Genomic DNA, 17,915 nt, shown 5'->3' on the forward strand with positions numbered 1-17,915 from the left:
GCGCAAAGAGCAGGTCTAAAAGATCAACGCGAGGGGATTTTTACCCAGGTTCGGGCCGCAAACGATGCGTAAAACTCTAGTCCCGCTTGTCTGTGTTTATTTGGTGTTCTTGAGTTCTTGAACTAGCTGCAGTGCAAGCCCAGTCCAAAAAGTCCGAAATCCTTCCACAGTATGCCTCGGGCCTCCTTTTATATGTCAACGGGGTCGCCACAGTGGCACACAGGAGGTGGAAAGTATCTACAGTGTACAAGTTTATCGCCTGGCACCGTAGGACAAACACATTTAATGCGCTGCCGACGTGCCCTCTTGATTTATCGGGGATGGCAACGAAGCTCGTCCCGTCCGTCGCCGCCTCGCCTTGCTTCGACGCGCGTCCAAGCCGACAAGGCATGCAGTGCCATGCTGGCTGGCTGGTTACTGAGCTAGTGCGGTGACAGGGTCTTCACGAAGATCTGCATGCCACCACGCGGGTGCTTGACTAGTTGACCTAGAAGTTGCATGCTACCACGCAAGCGCTTGCCTAGTTGGCAGGCTGGTTGCCACGTTAGAACGGCCACGAGGTAGCGAGACATTGGTGGGTGTGGGCCTAGCCGTCGCCCCGCAGATGCTCCCGGCAAGGGTCTTGCCGGGGCCTCATGATCGTCATCGGCAAGGATCTTGCCGGGGTCTTCATCTATCCCCGGCAAGGATCTTGCAAGGGGCCTTCTTCTTCTAGTTCTTATCTAGGCTCGCAGGCCCTTGGTCTTCACAAAGACTGCATGCCACCACGTGGGCACCCTCGAGTCTTCGTCTTGACGTTATCGATGGTTTCAAAGCTCTTAGGCTCAAGGGTGGCGGCCTCGCTGGTGTGCGGCGAATTGCCCCAGCAAGGCTCTTGCCGGGGCTATGTAGGCCGCCTCGGCAAGGGTGTTGCCGGGGGAGATCCATCTTGCCCCTTTGCTCTTCATGCCTCTGATTTGAGTGCTGCCTCAGTAGCCTCGTATCTTTCCTTCCTCTGCCACTCCAAGCATGGTCGTAGGTGTGGCTACGACTACCCGTGCACAAGTAAAGGGGTACAGAAAGGCCCCTACTTTTGTACACCGACAGGAGCCCCCGGGCCTGGGCCACACATAAGCGCGAAGCGTTGTTGGGCCAGGCCCAGAACGGTGCGCGTGCATGCGTGGCAGAGTTTTAACCGTGGTAATTTCTTCACCAGTTGCGCTTCCCCACGACCCGCATTGAGTGCGTGCCATGGGGGTCGTGCGTGGAACGGTCGCAGCGCATTTCTTCACCTTGTGGTGAATAGTAAAGAGGTAGCCCGCGTCTTCCCCATAAAAAAGGGAAAACTGCAGGGTCACTGCTCATTTACTCTCCACGCCTTTTCCAATCTTGGAACCGCTGTCCCCCTCTTTTTCTCCAAGCACAAATCGAAGCTTTCACCTCCGCTCGCCGCCACCGCACCCCATTGCTCTTGATCCCTCACCCACTCTCAGCCGCCATGGCGCCCAAGTCAGGCAAGGGCAAAGGAGCGGCCAAGGGTGCCATAGGGAAGGAGGCGCCAGAGAGTGAGTTGGTGGAGATGCGGACCTAGTACGCCCTCTTCACCTTGACGGTCGACGCGCTCACCCTCAAGGAGAAGTTCATGCCCCTGTGGGGAAGGGAGACGTCAGGGCATCCCGCCACGCGCATCATCCCGGCCTCCTTCGCCAAGGCCGATCCAAACCGGTATCCTTTCTTTGTCGACTATTTCTCCTGCGGGCTCTGCCCCCCTTTCTCATATTTCTTCAACGACATCATGCACACCTACGGCTTCCACCTTCTGGACTTCATGCCGAATGATGTGGCGTGTATGGCCTTCTTTGCCCACCTTTGTGAGGGCTTCCCCGGAGTGCACCCTAGCACGACGCTCTTCCGCCATTACTTCACCCCTCACATCCAGCCAGGGAGTGCCATCTCTGGTTGCATCACCTGGATCCCGAGGACCCAGAATAGGGGCACGTACCCGGAGGGTGCCTAGAAGGAGAGGTGAGACGAGTGGCGGGGCCGGTGGTGCTGGATCGAGGAGACAGATCCGCAGGAGTTCTGCCAGGTCCGTTGGAGGCCGACAACAAGGACTGGGGCAAGCTCGACGCCGACGACGAGAAGCTCACGGTTGCCATCACTAGGATCCATCGCCTCACCTCGGCCGGGCTCACTCTCGAGATGATCGGGGCTGACTTCATCCGCCGCCGGATTGCTCCGCTGCATAATAAGGGGAGGCCGGCCTGGGATTTCGGGAACTCGGCCGATATCATGAGGCTCCGCCCCGGCCTGAACCACAACTTCACGGTGGTGTAGCATGCTCATCTTTGCCAGAGGCTTTTTTAGCTCAAGGTTGATGAGGTCAGTGGGGTCGAGAGGACCGGCAAGGCTGAGAAGACCAGCAAGTCTCTATTTGGGTTGCCAGCGGGAGTGGTCCTGTTGAGCAACAACTCTTGCCAGACCGCCATCATCGCCATGATGCCGGTTTTCAATGGGCACGGCCTCGATCCGACCTGGGTTGAGCCAACGGCGGAGCTGGTGCAGGCATTCTTCGACAACTTGTCGGAGAGGTATGTTCACGAAAAGCCACGGCTCATCCGCGACACCACCGAGGAAGAGCTAGCATACATTGCCACTAGGGCGGAGGAGGCAGAACTTGCCGAGGAGGCCGACATCCTTGGCACCGTGGAGGACGAGGCCGACATGGCCGCAAAAGAGAAAGAGTTCGCCGAGTGGATGGGGTCTGCTGGGGAACCCAGCGGCGCTGAGGTTCCCCTCGTTGAAGAAGCGATCGAGGAGTCGGCCGAAGAGGAGACCGAGGCGGATGACTCCTCGGCCTCGGGGAGGAAATGCATCCTGCGAAGGGCTAGCTCCGGCGAGCCGGTCCGGCCCGGCAGGGCCACGCAGCGGCGACAAGCCCAGGCGCAACCCATGCACCAGACGAGGGCTACGACAGCGAAGAAAGTCGTGGCCACCGCGTCTTCCTCATCCAAGGGGCATAGGACCCCATCCCCTTCTCCCCCTCTTGCGGGTGCCGCCCCGGAGGCCGACTTCGACCTTGGGTCCTTTAGATCGAAGAGCAAGAGGAGGCCAGTGGAGGAGGACAAGTAAGCATCTTGCCCCTCATCATTTCCCGACCCTCTGCCCGTGCCATCTTTCCCTGACTTGATCTTATCTTTGCAGTGACACGGAGACGCTAGCCCAGAGGGTGGCGAAGAGAGCCAAGGCTTTGACGGGTGTCCAGCCCCTGGTGAGCGCTCCGCCCACGCCGGCGTTGGTGGTGATCAGCCCGGACAACAGCCCTCGGTGCAGCCCCCGCTTCGGTCCCTAGCGTGAGTTCATTATTCACTCTCCCGTCGACGGGTGCTGGGGGGTGTGTCCTTGGTTCTGACCTTGCCGGGTTCGCAGGAGGAGAGCGGCAACACGAGGAGCCGCTGAGGGCCACCCTCGACACGCCGCCCCCATCGACCACACCAGCCAAAGGGGCGTCCCCGGCTAGGGCACCTTCCGCCGAGCCCACAAGAATGGAGGAGGAGGAGGCAAGCATGGGTACTGGCGGCTCCGCCCCGGCAATGAATGTTGGCGGGGAGGGAACCACTTCTCCTCAGCTCGGCACGGGTAAGCTGCCTGGCTCCCGTCCCCCGCCATCTCTGCTACGTGGTGTTCTCTTGTTTCTTTGATCTGATCTTTGATTTTGGCCCCGCTTCATTCTCCTTTCTGGTTTCCAGACCCTCCTTTGACGGACCAGGTGGACGTCGACGCCGTCATTGAGGAGGTCGCCAAGGATGTCGAAGCTGAGGCCACCAGGATCGCGGCTGAGGAAGCCACCAAGTCTGCTACCGAGGAGGCCGGCAAGGGGCCTACCGGGAGCCCGGCGAGGCTGCTGCCGTGGAGGCCATCAAGGGTGCCACCGAGGAGGCCGCCAAGGGGCCCACCGGGGAGGCCGGCAAGGCCGCTGCCGAGGAGGCCGCCAAGGAGCCCGCCGGGGAGGGGGTGGCCGATGACCAACCTTCCTCCCCCGCAGTCGCCGCCCCCGGCAAGCACTTGAAGGTGGGCGATGATTTGTTCATCAGCCTCCCGGGGATGGCAAGCACTAGAGTGCCAGCCGAAGGGGAGGTTTTCGACGATGAGGCCCTCGCCGCTGCTGGGCTCCAGGTTGTTGATGAACCGAGCGCCAACAGCAGTTGGTCCCAAGAGGAGCAGCTCCTCCGGGCCATGAGCACCAATTTCCAGAACCTTGAGGCACTCCACCATGCCCGCCAGGATAAGCTGAACTCCAGGATGGCGGCTGTGGACAAGGCGGATGTGGATTTTCAGGAGCGCATCGCCCAGACACAAGTCTGGTTCGGCGAGGCCCGGGAGGAACTGAGGACCGCACAGGGTGAGCTGGATGAGCGCAAGCGAGAGCTCCTCCTGAAGCAGGCCAATATCGAGAAGGCCCAAGAGGCGGCGAAGGAACAGGCCGCCAAGGACGAAGCTGACCGGAGGCAGCAGAAAGCTCTGCTGGACACTCAAGAGGAGGACCTCGTTGCCCGTGAGCAGGCGCTTGCTGCCATGCTCCGCGGCAAGGACGAGGAAATCGGGAAGATCGTCATGCGGCGGACCTAGGAGCTGGAGCAGAAGCACAAAGACACACTTGATGCTCTAGCCCTGGACCAAGCCGGCAAGGTGGAGAAGCTGGAGCTGGAGCCGGAGGGGCTGAAGAAGGAGATCTCGGAGCTGATGGAGGAGAGGGACACGGCCAGCACGGACTCCTCTCATTGGCGGATGCACTTTGATGGCTCGAAGATGCGCACCGGTCTGGGAGCCGGCATCATCCTCACTTCTCCCAAGGGCGACAAGCTCAAGTACACATTGCAAATTAACTTTGCTGCCTCCAACAACGTGGCCGAGTACGAGGCACTCGGCCACGGGCTCCCACAGGCCAAAGAAATTGGCATCCGCCAAGTGCTGTGCTATGGCGACTCGGACTTGATGGTCCAGCAGTCGTCTGGCGACTAGGACGCCAAGCATGCAAACATGGCAAGCTACCGCTTCCTCGTCCAGCAGAGCAGCGGATATTTTGACGGGTGTGAGTTCCTTCACGTGCCACGGGCCGACAACGAGCAAGCAGATGCCCTGGCACGGATCGGCTCCACCAGGAAGGCAATACCAGCCGGCGTCTCCCTCCAGTGTCTCCGCAAGCCGTGTGTCAAGCCTTCGCCAAAATCAGAGTCCATCTTCGTGCCGGATGCTCCCGGAACAGTCGGATCGGGCTCGGGGGCTGTAGCAGCTGGCCCGGGGACTTCGGCAGGCGCCTCGGGGACTCCAGCAGTTGCACCCGGCCCGGGGGCTACAGCAGCCAACCCGAGGACTTCGACAGGCGGCTCGGGGACTGCAGCAGTCGCATCCGGTCTGGGGACTTTAGAACCCGGCCAGGGGGCTGCTGCAGGCGGCCCGGGGACTCCAACAACGCAGCGAGCGGCGGCCGACTCCAACCCGCTGCCTCCGAACCAAACCGCGCTGGTACCAGTGGCCGTGATGACAGTGGTAGAAGCACCATCATGGGCGCAGCCCATCCTCAACTTCCCGGTGAGTGGAGAGCTACCAACCGACGAGATTTTGGCCCGATAGGTGCAACGCCGGGCAGCAACCTACACAATAGTCAACAGAGAGCTCGTCGCACGTAGTGTGACTAGCGTGTTCCAACACTGCATAGAGCCAGAAAAGGGCAAAGCAATCCTTGGAGATATCCATCAAGGCGAGTGCGGCCACCATGCGGCCTCCAGATCCCTTGTCGCCAAAGCTTTCTGCCACAGTTTCTTCTGGCCGACTGCTTTGGACGACGCCAAGGACTTGGTCAAGAACTGCAACGGATGCCAATGTTTCAGCTCCAAGCAACACCTATCGGCTTCTGCACTCAAGAACATCCCCATCACTTGGACTTTCGCCGTCTGGGGGCTGGACATGGTGGGCCCATTCAAGACAGCACGCGGCGGCATGACCCATCTGCTTGTCGCCGTGGAAAAATTCACCAAGTGGATTGAAGCGAAGCCAATCAAGAAGCTGAATGGTTCGACTGTTGTGACTTTCATCGCAGACATCACCGTCCGCTATGGTGTACCACACAACATCATCACCGACAATGGCACAAACTTTGCCAAAGGCGCCTTAGCCCGTTTATGTGCGATGCAGGGCATCCGACTGGACTTAGCGTCCGTTGCCCATCCGCAGTCAAACGACCAAGTCGAGCGAGCAAACGGCCTCATCTTGTCCGGCATCAAGCTTCAATTGGTCGAGCCGCTAGAGCGCTTGGCCGGCTGCTAGATCGACGAGCTGCTAGCCGTCCTCTGGAGTCTTGGGACCACGCCGAACAAATCAACTGGCTTCACTCCCTTCTTCCTCCTGTACGGGTCCGAGGCCATCATCCCAACTAACATTGAGTTTGACTCACCTTGCGTCACCATGTACACGGAGGCGGTGGTGAGGGAAGCACGAGAAGACAATGTCGACTTGGTGGAAGAGGGCTAGCTGCTAGCACTCAGCCGCTCCGCCATCTACTAGCAGGGCCTGCTGTAAGTGCATCTAGTGCCACCCCTAGTTGGTTTTGGAGTATTGACGACAAACCTAGTTGAGGGACTAATGTGTTTGTGTGAGAATTGCAGGAAAACACAGGTAGAAGTCCCTCATTGATTCGGTTTCACTACCAGAGATGACCCCTAAAAATGTACGAAGACATTGAAGACAATGGTGGTTTATGAAGATATTCATATTGAAGACAATGACATGAGAAGACTCCCTATGAAGCTTTTGGAACTCGAAGACCTAGATCCTTCGTAGTTTTATTTCATTCATGTTGTGTCATAGGAACCACCGTACTGTTAAGTGGGGTCGAAGAGAACCAGTCAGAATGACTGAAGTGATGCCAAATTCAAATCCTATGTCTTCGAGCGAAGACTATGAGAGAAAATCTTGTCCAGAGTCAGACAAGTCAGCTTTACTTGTAGCCCAAGTAAAGTTGTCGTGTGAGTTCGAAATCTGACCGTTGGTACACGTGTCAGTTCCTTAGTGACCCAGGGTCATTTCGGACAGATCAGGTCGGGTTGCCAAGTGGCTATAAATAGTCCACCCCCCCACAACCTTAAACGGTTGGCTGCTCAGATTTCAGTGCACGGCTTTTGTCGTTTGAGAGCAACCCACCTCGAAGCCTTTGAAAGAAAAATTCCCAGTGAGGAGAAAAGCCCTAACCACCCAGATCCAGAGTAAATTGGGCATCACTTAAGTCTTCGTGTCTGTGTGATCTGAAGACTTATTACACTTGAGGACTGTGCATCCTCCAGACGGTTAGGCGTCGCGTTCTGAGCATCCAAGAGAAATTGTGGATTGCCAGTGAACGAGGTCTGTGAAGGTTTGGGAGTCTACCTTGAAGACTTACCAGAGTGATTGGGCGAGGTCTGTGTGACCTTAGCTCAAGGAGAAAACGGTGAGGACTGGGTGTCTTGGACTAAGTGTCCTTGACTGGGTGTCCGGGACTGTGTGTCCTTTGGTTTAAATACCTAGCCGCTCCAACCAGACGTACAGTTGTCACAACAACTGGAACTGGTCCAACAAATCATTGTCTTCAACGTGTCACTGGTTTCATCTTCACTTCCCTTCACTTACAGTTATTCATTGTGAAGCCATTGCATGCTTGCTTTATCTTTTGTCTTCACAACTTGAATGTATGATCTGTTCGGCTTCATAACTTCTTCCTACCTGATCCTTATTACACTGAAGCTGTTTGTCATTGCGCTTTCACTCTATTGAATACATGACCATGGCTGGTCTAGTGTAATCTAACTTCCGCTGCATAGAAATAGGCATAATCTTCACTGTTTGTCTTCATAACTCTCACGTTTTGAAGACTTTCATAAAAATCGCCTATTCACCCCCCCTCTAGTCGATATAATGCACTTTCAATTGGTATCAGAGCAAGGTGCTCCCTTGTTCTGTGTGATTCGGTTTAACCACCTGGAGTTTTAGCTATGTCGACTACAGGGATAATCAAAGTCTCCGCTGCTTGCCCCGTCTTCGGTGGAACTGAATATCCCTACTGGAAGAATAAGATGCGCATGCATCTTGAAGCCATTGACATCGACCTATGGTATGTCGTCGAGAACGGTGTTCCCAAGGCTGGAGAAGGTGTCACTGCTGCTGATGTCAAGAAGTTCACTCAACTGGACTCCACTGCCAAGAATATCATATGTGGTCATCTGACCAAAGGACAGTATGGCCGTGTGAGTGCTTTGAAGACATCCAAACTAGTCTGGGACTGGCTCTCAAAAGTCAATGAAGGCATCTCAACCCAGAGAGATCAAAGAATCAGTGTTATTCGCAACCTCTTCAACCGCTTCAAGCGAAATGACAATGAGAATGTCCAGCACACATTTGACCGGCTCACTGACATCACAAATGAGCTTCAAGCCCTCGGGGCCACTGAGATCACCAAACATGAAATCGTCAAGACGCTGCTGAGATCACTTGATAGTTCGTTTGACATCCTGGCCCTGATGATTCAAGAACGTCCTGATTTCAAGACACTCGATCCGTCTGACATACTTGAGAGGCTCAACACACATGAGTTTCAACTTTCTAAGAAAAGAGATATCTACGGCCCAAACTATGGGCGAACTCATGCCTTGAAGGCAAAAGCTGTCTCCTCATCTGAAGAAGAATCTGACTGCAGTTCTGATGATCCTGAAGACATTGGAAGAGAACTTGCAATGCTAGTAAAGAAGTTCCAAAAATTCACTAAGAAGAAAGGCTTCAGGAAATCTTCACGATCAAGCTCAAGGAATGATGAAGCTTCTGCTCATGACTACAAGAAGAAAACATGTCACAAGTGCAAGAAAACTAGACACTTCATCTCTGAGTGTCCACAGTGGGAAAATGAGAACAGAAGGAAGAAGAAGATCAAGGAATATGATTCTGACGACAAGAAGAAGAAGAAATACTCAAAGTCTTCTTCCAAAACTTCATCAAAGTCTTCATCACACAAGAAGAGCTCATCTGGCAAGGCACGTGCGTTTGTTGGAAAGGAGATGGATTCAGAGGAGGAGCCCGCATCTGAGGAGGCAGAGGTGGAGTCTGAGGAGGAGTCTGATTCTGGCATTGCGAGTCTGGCTACAGCATACGTCGCCAAGTCCATCTTCAATATGAAGACAATGACTGCATCACCGACACCGACGCAAATGACAAGAACGACTCCACTCCTACCTACTGCTTCATGGCACGCGGTGCCAAGGTAAACACACGCACTACTCGCTATGAAACATCTAGTGACGATGACTCTGAATGTGATTCAAAACCTAGCTACAAAACACTTGCTAAAATTGCAACTGAACAACAGAAAGCTATGGAACATATTCAAAAATTGTTAGACAGAAGCGATGATCTGTTGGGTGCTGAAATGACTCGATCTGAATCCTTAATTGAAGACATAAAAAACCTTCACGTTAAGTATCAGGAACTTGAAGATCATCATGATACTCTCTCAACAACTCATGAAAAGCTTTCCTATGATTATCTTCAAAGGAAGCAAGAACTTGAGAAATTGTGGGTGGCTCATGAAGATCTTCAAAAGGAAAACGAGTCACTTCACGCTGAACAGATCAGTCCCGCTCAGGAAGGATTTGAACCACCATGTCTTAAATGCATTGAGCGTGATAATGCTGCTTCTGTTGCTGAATGTTCCACTGCTACTACTGTTTCAATATCTTCAACTGTTGACGTGGTAACTAACCCCTCTGCTGAGGATACCACTGCTATTGCTGATGAGAATGCTAGGTTGAAGACATTGCTTGAAACAGGGATGTACAAAAGTCTGAAAGGGCATCAGACATTATGTGATGTCCTTAAGAAGCAGATTCTGAACCGAAACCCTAGGAAAGAGGGTGTTGGGTTCGTGAGGAAAATTAATGCAGATGGGTCTTACTGGAAACCTGAGCAGTACCCCAAAACCACATGGGTTGCTGCAAAGGAATCCTCAGCAGATCCATCCAATCTGTCTGGCTTCACTTGTGCTAACCCAATCATCATTGATGAATCCTTTGATGCAAACTATAAACTGTTTAAGAATCAGAATGATGAAGTGTTTGCCAGGTACATTGGTACTAACTGCAGGAATGGACCGCCTATGAAGAAGATCTGGGTTCCGAAAACATGTCTGGAAAATCTTCCTGTGAATGTCTTCATGACACCTCACTTGAAGAAGACAAACCTCAGACCAAGGGCTTCATATGGTCCAAATGCTTCATACAAACAGGGGACTCACCTGAGTCGCACTAACGCAAATGTTTTGCAGGGGAACCATACTCAGGCATATGAATATGAGAGTGGTTCGTCGAACCGTCATGTTCATATGATCAAAAATTATTCTGCTTATTCCTATGAGTATTATTGTCCACCTGCTAGACTGTTTGCTAAGGTTTCAAAGCCAAAATTCTCAGATGCTGCACTTAGACTTATAGCTTCTAAGCCACCCTTGAAGATGTGGGTGGTTAAGAAAGCTTAACTCTCCTTTGCAGGGAAAGGTCTCCAGCACAAAAACAAAATCTTCTGATGCTATTGCTGGGGACCATAAAAATCTTGTGGGGCGCAAGATAAAATGCCCAAATGGCATCATTATGTACTTCGTTCCTGAATCGCATGCTACTCTCCCCATTAGTCCTAATCTGGATCTAAGTTTTCATAACCCACTGGCTCGTCAAATGTTTATGCTTCACAACACTCTTCGTGAAGCCTATCCCCCTAACTGCACTATAGGGTACGATACCAGCGACTTCAAAGTCTTCAGAATGGATTATTGACAGTGGGTGTACAAATCACATGACTGGCAGAAGAAGCCTTCTTATGGACTCAACTTTACGTCCATCCAACAAGAGCCACATTACATTCGCTGACACTGGTAAAAGTAAGGTATTGGGTCTAGGTAGAGTTGCAATCTCAAAGGATCAACACATGGATACAGTCATGCTTGTTGAATCCCTTGGCTTCAACTTAATGTCTGTCTCAATGCTTTGCGATTTGAATATGATTGTAATGTTTGGCAAATATCGCTGCCTGGTGCTAATGGAATCTGACAAATCTCTAGTGTTTGAAGGGTATAGGAAAGGTGATTTGTATGTGGTAGATTTCTCAGAAGGACCACAACTTGCAGTATGTCTTCTTGCAAAAGCTTCAGAATGCTGGCTTTGGCATCGAAGGCTTGGGCATGCTGGCATGAGGAACCTCCACACCCTTGCGAAGAAAAAGCACGTCATAGGCATCGAGGGCGTCAAGTTTAAGAAAGATCACTTATGCGGTGCTTGTGAAGCAGGGAAGATGACAAGGGCAAAACATCCTTCGAAGACAATCATGACTACTATACAACCCTTCGAACTGCTTCACATGGATCTTTTCGGTCCCACTCACTACTCAACTTTTACTACTTCTGCATGCCTCTATGGCTTCGTAATTGTTGATGATTATTCTAGATATACTTGGGTGCACATAATCCTTTACAAGACTGAAGTGCAGGATGTCTTCAGACGCTTCGCAAATCAAGCTATGAACAATTTTGGCGCCAAGATAAAGCACATCAGAAGTGACAATGGCACTGAATTCAAAAACACTGGTCTTGATACATATCTGGACACCTTGGGCATCACACATGAATTCTCAGCTCCATACACGCCACAGCAGAATGGCGTCGTCGAACGCAAGAACAGAACACTCATTGAGATGGCCAGAACAATGCTAGATGAATACAAGACTCCAAGAAAATTCTGGACTGAAGCCATTGATACTGCATGCCATACAATCAATCGTGTTTATCTTCACAAGCTCCTGAACAAGACATCCTATGAACTCCTAACTGGCAAGAAGCCAAATGTCAGTTATTTCAGAGTATTTGGCGCAAAATGCTGGATCAAGGACCCACACCACACCTCAAAGTTTGCACCAAAAGCACATGAAGGCTTCATGCTTGGATATGGAAAGGATTCGCACTCCTACAGAGTCTTCAATATCTTCCACTACAAAGTGGTTGAAACAGTGGATGTGCGATTTGATGAAACCAATGGATCACAAAGAGAGCAATTGCCAAATGTGCTAGATGAAGTTCTAGCAAATGAATCAATCAAGCTTATGGGAACTGGAGAAATTGTACCTTCTGAAGCTCAACCTGAAGAAGAACTTATCATCTCAGCACCTGATCCACATGAAGACAATGCTCAGCCTGAAGACATACCTTCAAATGACCACATGGATCAGCAAGAGCAAAGTCTTCGCCCCACACACCCTCGTGTTGCAAATGAAGTACAAATTGACAAAATACTGGACAGCATCAATGCACCTGGTCCACTCACTCGTTCAAGGGAAACTCAGCTAACAAACTTCTATGGGCATTTCGCTTTTGTCTCAATATCAGAACCCAAGAAAGTTGAAGAAGCCTTCATGGAACCTGAATGGATTCAAGCTATGCAAGAAGAGCTTCAACAGTTTGAGCTGAATAATGTATGGGAGCTGGTTAAGCGTCCTGATCCACAGAAGCACAACATAATAGGCACCAAATGGATATACCGCAACAAGCAAGATGAGCATGGTCAAGTTGTCAGAAACAAAGCTCGTCTAGTTGCTCAAGGATATACTCAAGTGGAGGGCATTGACTTCGATGAAACATTTGCTCCTGTGGCTAGGCTTGAAGCCATACGCATACTGCTGGCCTATGCAAATCATCATAACATACTTCTATATCAAATGGATGTGAAAAGTGCCTTTCTCAATGGCAAGATTGAAGAAGAAGTGTATGTTGCACAACCACCTGGCTTTGAAAATCCAAAACATCCTGATATGGTATACAAGCTCAACAAGGCACTGTATGGCCTCAAACAAGCCCCTAGGGCCTGGTATGATACACTCAAGTACTTTCTGAAAAGCAAAGGCTTCATACCTGGTTCCCTGGATCCCACTCTTTTCACGAAGACATATGATGGTGAACTGTTTGTGTGCCAAATATATGTGGATGACATTATCTTCGGCTGCACCAATCAGAAGTATAGTGAAGAGTTTGGATATATGATGCAAGAGCAATATCAGATGTCCATGATGGGGGAGCTGAAGTTCTTCCTCGGTCTTCAAATACGGCAACAACGCAACGGCATATTCATATCTCAAGAGAAATATCTTAAAGAGTGCCTGAAGAAGTTCGGTATGCAAGGCTGCAAAGGCTTCACAACACCAATGCCAGCCAAGCATCATCTGGGTCCCGACGACAATGGTAAAGAGTTCGATCAAAAGGTATACCGCTCCATGATTGGGTCTTTGCTTTATTTATGTGCATCTAGGCCAGATATCATGCTTAGTGTTTGCATGTGTGCTCGATTTCAAGCGACACCAAAGGAGTCGCATCACTTAGCTGTGAAGCGAATTCTTCGATATTTGGCTCATACCCCAACTCTAGGATTATGGTATCCAAAGGGCTCAGAGTTTGATCTGGTTGGATTTTCGGATGCTGATTATGCTGGTGACAAAGTTGATCGCAAATCTACATCAGGCACATGTCATTTTCTGGGACGATCACTTGTATGTTGGTCTTCAGAGAAGCAGAACTGTGTATCTCTCTCCACTGCTGAATCTGAATACATTGCTGCTGGATCTTGCTGCGCTCAGCTTCTGTGGATGAAGCAAACACTCAAGGATTATGGCATTCATCTGAAGCAAGTGCCACTTTACTGCGACAACGAAAGCGCCATCAAGATTGCCAACAACCCAGTTCAGCACTCGAAGACAAAGCACATTGAAATTCGTCATCACTTTCTCAGAGATCATGTTGTGAAGGAAGACATTGATATCATACACGTCAACACTGAAGAGCAATTGGCAGATATCTTCACAAAGCCCTTGGATGAGAAGAGATTTTGCAAGTTACGGTGTGAGCTAAATATCTTGGAATCCTCAAATGTCCTGTGATCAGGCACACATCCTAACACTTATGCATATTGATGACTTAGATGTGCAACACACGAAGTAGCGTATCTTCAATCAATGAAGACATACATACTAAGTGTGAATACATTAATGTGGAATTTGACTTCGGAGCGCCACGATAATTGTGCGCCGTGTCTGGGTCTAATACTTCCTATACGGTGGGTAACGCCACCACCAAACGTTCCATTTTGAAGTGTTTCTCTCATGGCGTCACCTCTCAATGTCTTCACAATTGGTTTGGCTTCATTCTCTGTATGTCTTCATGATTATCTTCACTGCGTTGATTATATGGATATATATGTACTGATGTTCTGTCCTCTACAGCATTCACTTATAGCTATGTCTTCTTGGTTGAATCTTTTGAACTAAGTGAATGTGATCGGACCCTAACCTCTCTATGCTTTCTATCTCAAACTCTATCTCTCCAAGTCATATGCATTCTATTGAAACTGTCGAATGTCACTGTGTCCTTGTCAGCCGAAGACATTGAGACAACCATAAAAGTCAGTTTTAATGCTCATTCCTCCACATAAGATCCGGAGAAGCAGGAACGACCGCCCGATAATTTAGGCGTGCGTGGGACGTGGAACAAATCCCAATCGTCCTCTAACTGGCCACGCGTACCTCAAATGCGAACCGCCAGGGGTACCTGCGTAATAGCGCAGTGCCGCCTCTATCCCTATAAATATACGATTCACTGCGGTCATCATCTCCTTCTTCCACCCTCGCACGAACCCTAGCGCCACCGCTAGCACTCGACGACGCCGGCGACGAAGCGCTTCACTGCCGCAACCTCTCCGACGCCGTTTTCACGCCGACAGCGGACATCACTTTCTCCACCGTCGCCGTAGGTGTCTTCCGTCGCCAAGTTAGGGCACGGAGGATCGAACTGCTCGGCCTCAACTCTCACTTCGTCTAGCAGTTCCAAGTGTGGTAAATAAAACCTCTTTTTACAGCTTCTTTTGATCCTACAGTTCAGTCACTTTCTGCCATAAGAAGTTTCTCTTCACACCAGTTAAATCTCTCGCTGCATCTCATAACATGCCTAGTATATTCACTTGTGATTCATAAAGTAGTTAGATTCCTCACTTGTACTGATCTATGGGTTCGTACAAATCTGGAACCAACTTCTTATCTATAAGTGAATGTCTTCGCATAATGAGGTCAATGTCTTCTAAACCGAGTTATCTTCAAAATCTTCTGAGAATGCATATGACCTCTTCCCCTTCCCTCGCACCTTAATGCTGTCACAGGTACATGTCCGTGGGAGAATCCTTTGGTTCTCATAGTCTGCATTCATTTGCAGAGTACTTGCAGCATCACATCAACTCGCCTGAAGCCAGTTCTTGCAAAAGGAAGCCTTTGAAGCCTTTGAACATCTTGAAGCCTTCCAAGTTATTCATGGCTTCAGAAACAGCAGCAAGGAAGGGAGGCAGACAGCGACGTGGTGAAACGTCCAAAGATCTGCCTGATGAATTGGCAGAAATGTACAAAACTGATCCTGAAGAAAGCTATGGTCAGCGCAAGACACGAATCCAATGGATTCGAAGATATTGGGCAGAGCAATGGTTCCACTACCGCTTCGTCACTCAGGAATATGCGGAGAAGTGCGCCATCAAGAGACCTTGGGGAGATGTATTATACAAAAATCTCGTACCCAGGTCCAGAGACGAAGCCATTGCTCAAGGCTTCTATCCATGCATGGTGAGAGGACCACAGCCAGCTGAGGCACATCCGTCATCACTTCTCTGGTGTCGCGATGATAATCTCTTCAAGCGCAACTTTCAGTTTGCACAACAGTCAGCAAAGATAAACAAGAAGAAATTTGGGCTTGACTTCAACCCTGGTCCCTCCTCACCAAGGGCAGATGGCACACGCAACGCCGATCCCAATATCATCGGGCCGTATGCCAATCTTGCAGGCCTCATCACTCGCATCCTAGTCCAAGGGACTGCTGTGAATGACCCTCCAGCAGATACTGAGTCAGATGACGCCCCTGCTGCTCCGAAGCCAAAGCAGAAGAAGCCAAAAGCTCCAAAAGCTTCAAAGCCAGCCATTTCTCCCAAGATCGCAAGAGTGAAGCCTTTAGCAACTGCACCTCCTGAAGCCAGTGTGCAGTCAGAAGGCTTATCACGAGTGTCCAAGCCCCAAGAAGCCAAGAAGCCTCAGCCACACACAGGCAAAGAGCTCACAGCTGCTGACATTCTGCGTTGCGAAGCCATTGATCTCTCAAGCGATGAAGATCTTGGAGATGATGCTCTTGAGCAGCTCATCAAGAGCAAGGAGGAGGCTGAAATCTTCAACAATCTGCCTCTGTTTGATGTCGCCATCATCCACAACTTCATCGATGAATGGTTTGACACACCAGACATAAGCTTCAATGATCTGCAGCTACCCAAAGGCCTCAGCGTTGCCTTTCAAGGTGCAATTGCTTCAGAACTTGCAATAGCCCAACGCATTGTAGAACTGAAGCAGAAAATTGATTATGAAAAAGCTCAGTTCAAGAAGCACGTGGCCAAGCTCAGTGTGCAAGAAGTGAAAAACTTCAAAACCATGTTGCATGAGCTGAAAGAGAGCTTCCTGAAGACGCGTGCTGAAGCTCAAGGCTCGCGAGAACGCATGAAGACTTTGGCTGATCACTGCGTGCAGGCCTACAATGAGGCAGAAAAGCGCAAGGCGCTTGGACGTCCCGGCATTGACCCCAGGATGGCCGCGAAGAAGAAAAAGAAGGCGGCTGTGCCTGAACCTGAAGCGCCAAGGTCAGAACCTGAAGCTCCGATTGTCTTCCCCGCTGCAACGACTGGCTCGAAGCCAAAGAGTCGATCAACCGCCTCACAGCACAAGAAGACACGGACTGCAGAGGCTAAAGCTAAGAAGAGAAAACATTCTGAAGCCTCTCCCTCTGAACCCATCATCAAGAAGCGCAAGACAAAGAAATCTCGGGCTGCTCCCACAGAGCCCCTGATAGTTGAACCACTCTGCGTCCGCTATCCTGACGCAGATCGTCAGTTGACAGTGCATGAGCCTGCTTACATAGAGGCTCCGCACGCTGAAGACATTCCAGCAGCCAACCCCAATGCTGCTGAAGACATTGATCCCCAAGACAATGTGCAAGGTGATGCAGCCCTTCCTCAGCTTGAGACAAGCGAACAGATCAGTATTGGTCGTCCATTGACACCAATCACACAAAATGCGTCGTGGGCAGATAGCCCACAGGAGGAAGATGAGCCCCATCCCACTGCAACTCTACCAGCGCCTACACTCCATAGGCTTCGCAAAGGGCCAAGGGCTCAGGCTGCTGAAGACATTCCGGCTGCATCAGCCGAAGAGCAAGCAAAAATACCACAAGCTCCAACTCCCCCGCACCAACAAGAAGCAGTTCTCAAGGAGAACGTGCCTGAAGCTGAAAATGTTGAGGCTGCCCCAAACAACGCCGAAGCAAATGTGGAGCCCTCCCCAACAACAGCTTCAGAAGACACCGAAGCTACTGCTCCTGAACATTCTGTGCCTGAGTCTGCTGCCGGACCACAATTCAACTATCATATTGCGCACAGGCCCCAGGTCCAGAAGCCGATCCCACGACTACCAAGGTTCCCAGGTCCTGCATCAGCTCCTGGTTCCTTCAACATCAACGGCTTCAGGGCAGATAACACGTTTTTCGACCGCTCCAAGAACCCTTATTCAAGGGAACAGATTGTATCAGATAGGTTCTGGAGCCATCAACAGCGCAGCTATTATTCATGCATCCTCTACAACCAAGGCCGCATCTTTCCTCACAAGCGCCTTGAGGTTGAAGCTGTTGCAGGTCTGCCTGGTCTGGAAGAAGCACTGGATTGCTTCAAGCAAGTGGGTTTGCTGCCATTTATCACTGACAAAGAGCACTGGAACGAAGAGCTTCTGCTCCAGTTCTATGCCACTTTGCATATCAA

General features: G+C 50.8%; 1 pseudogene; it reads left to right on the plus strand.

Moving 5' to 3' along the window:
* Nucleotides 1-5,019: 5,019 nt before the first annotated feature.
* LOC125518802 (uncharacterized) lies at nt 5,020-6,510 on the plus strand (annotated as a pseudogene).
* Nucleotides 6,511-17,915: the final 11,405 nt, after the last annotated feature.

This window comes from Triticum urartu, chromosome 7A, assembly GCF_056163025.1.
Source record: "Triticum urartu cultivar PI428250 chromosome 7A, HENAU_Tu73, whole genome shotgun sequence".
NCBI classification, from domain to species: domain Eukaryota; kingdom Viridiplantae; phylum Streptophyta; class Magnoliopsida; order Poales; family Poaceae; genus Triticum; species Triticum urartu.